Source organism: Cupressus sempervirens, chromosome 8 (assembly GCF_028749045.1).
Source record: "Cupressus sempervirens isolate cs-2001-9-10 chromosome 8, ASM2874904v1, whole genome shotgun sequence".
Classification (NCBI taxonomy): domain Eukaryota; kingdom Viridiplantae; phylum Streptophyta; class Pinopsida; order Cupressales; family Cupressaceae; genus Cupressus; species Cupressus sempervirens.
In genome coordinates this window covers 715396199-715404413 of record NC_143125.1, presented here as the reverse complement: position 1 = coordinate 715404413, position 8215 = coordinate 715396199, and the positions used below count along the sequence as shown (strand labels likewise).

General features: G+C 32.8%; 1 pseudogene across 1 annotated transcript; it reads left to right on the top strand.

Annotated features, from left to right (window-relative positions):
- Nucleotides 1-2446: 2446 nt before the first annotated feature.
- Nucleotides 2447-4452, top strand: LOC149544442 (hydroquinone glucosyltransferase pseudogene; annotated as a pseudogene). Its single transcript, XR_016355802.1, has one exon. The product of XR_016355802.1 is annotated as a hydroquinone glucosyltransferase pseudogene (transcript).
- Nucleotides 4453-8215: the final 3763 nt, after the last annotated feature.

Sequence of the window (8215 nt, the reverse complement as noted above, 5' to 3'; positions counted from 1 at the left end):
CAAGAAAAAATATAGGCCCCATAAATATTGTTAAAATGTTTACAAACACACAAAGAGCCTAGTAGGGATCAAGTCTTGTTGAGTGCAACACTCTGACACTTTAATGGATGAGGCCAAGATTGTACCTTGGGTGATTTTGATGGCATTGATACCCCTCAATCCTTGGCTCTAGGCCGAAGAGGTTTTAGGCACAAGTGGACCCGTATCAGGTTCCTAAAGTATTTTAGTGGCCATCTTTGTTGCTTGGTAGCTCGCAAGCCTCGTGCCTTACTAGATTGCCTCACATGTCTAAACCCTCCATAAAACACAAATTGAATCAATTGTACTACTTTAGTGATATCAATTAAATGCGATAATTAAGAACAACTATATATATTAGATTAATCTCACATATTATATTGGTTGTCAAAAACAACTAATAATCAGAAAAGGAAAAAAAAATAAGAACCAAAACAACAAAATCACATACAAATAGAAATTCTAGATCTTTAGGTACTAAATTGACAGTAGGTGCTTTTCGACACTGGCTATTTGGCCGAATATTTGCATCGGCCTCATAGCCAATATCATACCTATAAACGTCACATCAAGGCAACAGATACTCTTGTAGCATACCATAACTATGCCTAACTGTATGCATTCCCTTCCCATACCTGACCGTATCTGTTCCCATTCTTCCGTCGAAACAAAAGTACAGGAAAAGATTTTTTTAAATATTTAAATTGTTTTAAACTTCACTTTTTATTTTTATATACACTTTGCCAATGTTTTCTTGATAGGCATACACTAAGCCAATGTTTTATTTCATAAAAAAATATAAAATATTTAAATAAATAATAATTATTAAATTTATTTATTTGTGTATGAGAGATAAATGTTATTTTCAAAATAATAAATATTAAATTTTTAAAACTATTTTAAGTATGAAAATATTAATAAAAGATCAACTAGTTTTAGTTAATGAATGTGAAATGACCAACTGAATGTTTAGATGATAGAGAAATAAGAAAAATAAATAATATAAATCTACGATTAATAAACAATATAGAAGGATTAATTGTTCGATTTAATATATTTATTTAGTATTTTCCTTTTTAATTTTAAAATTAAATTAAAATATATCAAAAATATTTCTAACATATAGTTCAACTTTTCTTGAAATTATCTTAAAATAAAAATAAACTTAAATAAATAATGTCACCAAAATTTGCTAAAATTAACTTTCACCATTAAATTAAAAACTATTAAAATTTTAAATTCATACGCATTTTAATTGATAAATAATTCTAAATTTAAATAAACAATTGTAGTACTAAATATTAAGTGATTAAAATTGAAATAATGGATAAGATAATATTAGTATAATAGATTTTTTTTAAATTGTTGAAAGAAATTTTAGTATAAAATTATTCCTTTTACAAAACGAAAATATTTTAAAAAGATTTATTAGTTTAGTTAATAAATGTGAAATAAGGATTTTAATGTTTAGATAATAGAGAAATAAGAAAAAATAATAATGTAAATTAGAAAATATATGGAAGAATTAATTGCTCAATTCAATTTATTTATTTAGTATTTTAATAAATAATTTTAAATTAAAATTATAAATTATAAAATTAAATATTAAATAACTAAAATTGAAATAGTTGATAAGATAATATTAGTATAATAGACTAAGAAAAAATTGTTGTAGCAATAAAATTATTTCTTTTACAAAACCTTAATTGTAATACATTACAGAAATTAAAAACTAAAAATAATCTTAAATAATATATTTACATTTGTCTTTAAATTATTTTTAAAATGAAAGATTTTTTTTTGAAAAAAGGTACCATTATTTTATAAATAAAATTGTTTAATTTATTAACTTCATTGAAATCAAATGTATCTATTTGTTTATAATATTAAATCTTAAATTATAATTCACTACAATATTATATTTGTTAGTGTAATAAAATGAATATTAAAATTAAACAATTAATAAGTTTATTTATATTTGAATTAAGAATAGTAAATTAATAATATTTTATATTCTTACTAAAATAAAACATTGGTCAAGAGTATATTAAAAAAAGTAAAATATAAAAAAATAAAAATAAAAATAATCCTTTTACTGTACTTTTGTTGTTGAACATGACTTTTTTGATAGAAGAATGAGAAGCCGTATGGTCAGGCATTGGCATCCGTTCTCTTCATGTGATGGTTATAGGTATAGCACTGGCTATGAGGCCAGTGCAAATATTCGGCCAAATAGCCAGTGCCGTGCTTTTCCCCTATACGAAAATGGGCTAGTCAAAGTATTCCAATACCTGGCAAATCAATGAAATCACAATAAACACGTCACTGGAATGAATCCACGCGTTTTACTGATACCTCAAGTATTTCATGTTATCACCAAGGCAGCTCTCATCTGATTGCGACATTCCAGTGGGAATCATTACAACCACACAAGATTCCGTGTTCATCAATTCCCAATTGGTTGATTCATCTGCAAAACCCATATCATCTACGGACACTGCTGTAACTTGAAGCGAATCTTCTAGTTTCTAAGCTCGCAATTCTAGTATTGATTAAAACAATTCACGGGCATTTCTTTGTTGGCCCAGATAGAAAAGAGCTTTAGCGAGATAGAGACCATCGCTTGCTCGTCGCAATGGAAGTCCAAAGTAGCAGAAGAAAACCCCATGTTGCCATTTTCCCTTGCGTAGGAGTCGGTCATTTCGTCCCTGCAGCACAATTTGCAAGACGGCTTTGTCTTAACCACGGCTTTTCTGCAACCGTGATAACGAACAAGTGGATGCGCGCAGCGAAGCAAGTCGCATACGCCGAGTATCTCGCTTCTTCCGGCCTTGACATCCGCTTCACAGAGCTACCCGATGTCGACTTCAACGACGTGGTCGACGAGGAAACGAGGCTCGAAACTCGCATATCGAAGTACATGCAGAGAGCCGCGCCGCATGTTGGGGATATTCTCCAATCCTTGCTCAACTCCTCTTCGCCCATCTCTGCCTTTGTTACCGATTTCTTCTGCACTGCCACATTCGATGTTGCAGCCAAGCTGAGGATACCCACTTACGTCTTCTTCACATGCAGTGCGCGTTGTCTCTCTCTTATGTTACGCTCTCCCGAACTGGCTTCGGAGCATGCCGCGTCGTTTAAAGACGACGAAGAGTATGTGATCGACGTGCCAGGGGTTCCGCCCTTCCCTGCAAGGGATTTGCCTGAGCCAATGTTAAACAGATCCAATGAAGGGTTTCACTGGTTTCTCCACCATTGCTCCCGCCTTCCCGAAGCTGCCGGGATGCTCCTCAATACTTTCGAGGAAATGGAGAAGGAAACTTTAGAAGCCCTCAGAGAAGGTAAGGCTCTCAGCTCTTCTAAAATATTAATGCCCTCAATATATTCAATTGGTCCCGTCATATCGGAATCTCATGAGACCCACGAGTGCCTGGAGTGGCTAGATCAACAGCCTCCCTCTTCCGTTGTGTTTGTTTCCTTTGGAAGCGGGGGTTTTCTGTCGAGGGAGCAGATTTGGGAAGTCGCCTATGGACTGGAAACAAGTGGCCATCGGTTTCTGTGGGTTGTTCGTGGAGAGAGTAAGTTTTTAACCTTCACCCCCAGCCAGGATGCCAACCTGTCAGAGCTTTTACCAGAGGGTTTCGTGAGTCGAACCAGAGACAGAGGGCTTGTGGTTCTTAACTGGGCTCCGCAAATCCCTATTCTCTCACACCTTTCCATTGGAGGCTTCCTTTCACACTCCGGTTGGAACTCCACGCTGGAAAGCATTTCGTATGGGGTTCCCATGATCTGCTGGCCTCTGTTTGCCGAACAGAGGTTTAACAGGTTTATGCTTGTTAACCACAACAAGGTAGCCATAGATCTGAAGAAGGAAAGCAACGGGTTTGTACCGAGAGCCGAAGTGGAGAGAGTCGTGAAGGCGTTGATGGATGGAGAAGAGGGAGTGAAAGCAAGGGAGAATATGCGTGCATTGAAGGAAAAGGCAGAGGCTGCATCGATGGAAGGAGGAAGTTCGTACAACTCCATGGCCATGGCCGCTGCTCGTTTGATGCAGCAGCAAGAGCTTAAATAACAGTCCACGGTTAGAAATATGTGGTTTATAATTAGCTGTATTGTTATCTACTTGGTGTATGTGTTGGTGGCGCGTTGAGGTTTGTTTGGAGGTTTCTGCAAAATTAGAGAAAGCCTCTTGTCTAAAATTCTAAAAAATTATATATTAGTTATATTTCAGAAAGTTTGTCCCTTCAATGTTTGTCATAAGAGTTGTTCACTTATAGTTGTTGATTTAATATCCAATGTTCTTAAAACCAACTTCGGAAGGAACCTAAGTCTCTTTCCCCATGCGAGACGCCAACAGTGACTGTGGTGTTCTCTAAAAGTTGTATAATCTATTCAGGATAATATGAATATGGATTTTAGATGTTTGGTGCATAATTTTTCATTCAATTTTGTATCACATCTATTGATTCATTGTCTAGGAGAGAATAGATCACCGACTATTCTCAGCAATGATGATTGAAAAACATACAAAATAATCCGAAAAAATCTTCAAATTAATGTATATAGTAGTTATAAAATCTCCTCAAAAGTAATAGTCAGTTCAGAAAAAGGAGAAAGCATTACAGACTCTTCTAGGCTCTTGTGTCTGATCAACACGATCAACTGAACCATTATATGTTAATAGATGTATTCTATACTAGTGGCGTGCATTTTTGCTTGCCTTTTAGCTAAGCGTACGTTATCATTGCAAGTGTTAGTAATAATCGGCAACTTATTATAGATATAAAAAGTTTGTGTCTATTAAATCGTATAAACATAAAATCGGAATTATACATATAGCTATCAAATAAATAGTTTAAAAAAAACATTATTAAGATTAATGTTGGTAAATTGATGAAGTTTAAAAGAGATGAATCAGAGGTTAAGATTTTGTAATCAAGCATCTTAAATTTATACTATTCAAATGTTTATGTAGAAAATTTAAATTGTTCCAAATATTTTACATTAGGTAATTTATTAAATTTCTTAGATACAAGTAAGGATTTATGTCCCATAAGCATCTTTTCTTGGAAAGTGTCGAAAGAAGCCATAAAAATGTACCACTAATGATCTTGTAAAAAATATATCTACACATGTGCAATTGATATGGGATCATAGATTGCTTTTTACAATCAAGGGTATATTTCTTTCAGTTGTAGGTATTCATCCCAGAACTCACACCTTTAAAGTCACAACAACTAGAATAATATTTTCAATGCATACAAAAACAAGTTTTGACTTAGGAAGAAAGAATCCATGCTTAAATGCAAGAATTCTTTCTGATAAACTATTATCATGTCTCTAAAACATGACCATGTTTCTCCTCTTCTCAATAAGATCATGATGCCACTAGGTAATTGTACATTAACCAAAAAAAAAGAACTATGCAAAAGTTGATTTAGAACAAGCTCCAAAGACAAATATGAAAAAGAAATCATCATCTAAGATAGAGACATAATTGGTCAAATTTATATATCCTCCAAAAACCTATTATAATTTGTTAGTGATGGTGGAATAATTTTCTTATGGTGTTAATGGTGTTGAAGTTACAATTATTACAATAGTTTTGTGAAATTCACATTGCTTTGTATATATAGATCCTCCTCACGTAATCAATTTGATATAGAAACATTCACCTCTAGTTTTTCATTTTGAAGGAGAGCTTCCCATTACTATAAGGTTTAGTTTTTTTTACTTTGGTGATAAAATTGTCTATTGTGTAAATGAGGAGATTTTCATTAATTTTTTTCACATCGACCAAATGGACTTGTAGAATTTCCTAGCTCGTTAATGGTTGAGCTAAATTTTCCCACAGTGCACTGTTGCTTTATATTGCAAGATTATATTGATTGGGACGATTGATGAATTAGAGTGTAAATACCTTTAAGTTGTAGTAGTTGATGTGTTATCGATACTTCTTTGTGATTGAGTAGTGAATACTTTGGTGTTCATGTAGCATTTAGCTAACACTTGACTGGCTTTGCGAAGAACAATGGTAGCCTTGCTTGTCTCGGATGTTGTGCATGGTGTCCCTTCTACAGTTTTGACTTAAAGTGTTGTTGATGTTCCATCTCCTACTAACTCTATGGTTCTAGACTCTTTGCTTGATTTGAGTTAGGATTTTGTTGTTGTCCCTTCTACTGCTGATTTTGTCCAGAACACTATTGTTGGCTCTCCAGCTAGGGGGTTTTCGAGGGTTAGTGAGGATTGGTAGAAAGTTGTGGCAAAGGTGGAGGATGGTTGGACTGTAGTTAAAGGGAAAAAAGGAAAGTCCTCCAAACCTTCATTTATAGGGCTTTACGCTCTCAAAAGAAAGGACCAAAATATGAATCTTGATGGTCTATGTGTGACTTGGGTTGTTTTCCCTCTTGTTGGTAACATTAATGTGTCCCTCTAGTTAGTCGAGTGGTTCTCCATAGTTGTATTAAGATTCTCATTGATATATCTTTCTTGTCCCTTTGTATAAGGTTTTGGGTCCTTTCAAAACTTGTTTTTACTTAGTCAAAACAATGGTAGACTCACCAAATGTTAATATGAGAATTTTCTTTGTGTTATAGTTTAAGCCCACAAATTCAAATGAAAATAGATTTAACTGTACCAAAATTGTGCTAGCACAATCCAAAACTGACATGCTCATCTCCCACGACAATTGCTTTAATCTCTATTAGGAATGTAGCTCATTCATGCAATAAACAAATGCAATTCATTTTAAATGCCTTCTTGGGGAGCACATTTTATAATAAATGCTATATTTTTGTCTCCACTTTTTTCTTATTTTCAGTTGTGATGCCATCATATGTATCATCAATACAAAGATTTGGTATCTATACTTGTACTATTCATACCTATCTCAAGTCCTGGATCCAATATTGCTTGTTTCTCCAAAGGCCAACTCAATTTTATTTCTTCCAATATGTGAGTTGTACTAGTGCACAAATGTGTCAAGTTGACAATTATTGCTTATGTTCAAGATATTCAGTATTCTTCAAACCATCTAGTATTTTGTTTTTGATTAATAAATGATTGGAAAGAAAATATTTGCATTTTGTAGTGATTTGTGGTAAAAAAATTCATTTTATTACCATATGAAAACAAGCCCATTAATTTGATAATGACCTATTTGAACTTTATGAAGAAACAAGATTTTGTAGAAATAAAAAGATGAATTTCTTATTCATAACTTGACTTTTTTATAATGTGTTGATTTTGTGTCCCTTAATTCGTTGAATAGATAGATCTCATGAATGTAGGTAAAATTCCCACTTTCCTTCATTCAGTGTAAGTTACGTTATGCACTATGCAGTACTCATTAAAGTTGCCAAAAACATGAAACATGACTAGAGACTTTCATTTCCCGTTTCGATAGACAAAACATGTTTCTATCATGAAATAATTGTTTCTGATTGGCAATTGCAGTTAAATTTAATCAAATATTGTGTCTTTTTTAGTGATAAAAATTGCATAAGCATAAATAACACCTTTTTTCTTAAAAATACAAAAGCATAAATATAACACGTGCAAAATTTTAAATATTTCATATTTAGCTTTAAAATCATTCACTTTAGGATCACTTAACTAAGGGAGAGGACCCAGTTCTTAAGCACCCTAGCTTCGTGCTTATTAAAATTATATGTGAATTTTTTTATTTTTTTTAATCTTAATTTTTTTACAGTAACTTACTTGGAAAATCATCTCTTATAACTAAGTTTTCAAGTCCACGTCATCAATTATGATGACACATCAGCATGTTTTTGCCAAGTTGTCCAAAACAACCCAAATAAAAAGTAACACCAATGGCCATGCAAAAAGGGTTATCATACTTGAACAGCTGATGTGACATCACATCATTGGTTTCTTTTTATAACGAAGGGTACATTTCATTCAATTATGGGTAGTTAGTATTGTATTAACAACTTTAAAGTCACAATTATTAGTACAATATTGTCAAAAAAGTTGGGCATTAAGATAATTAATATGGTTATTGAATCGTTAAGTGTTGGTATCAAATGAACAACTCCCGTCATAACCATTAGATCACACTCAAGTACTAGGTCATTTCCCCTAGTTAACTAGTTTTAGTTATAAATTTTTAATGTTTTATTTACTATTGACTAGTTTTAGTTATTATCTAGTTTTATTTATTTATAAAATTAATAAA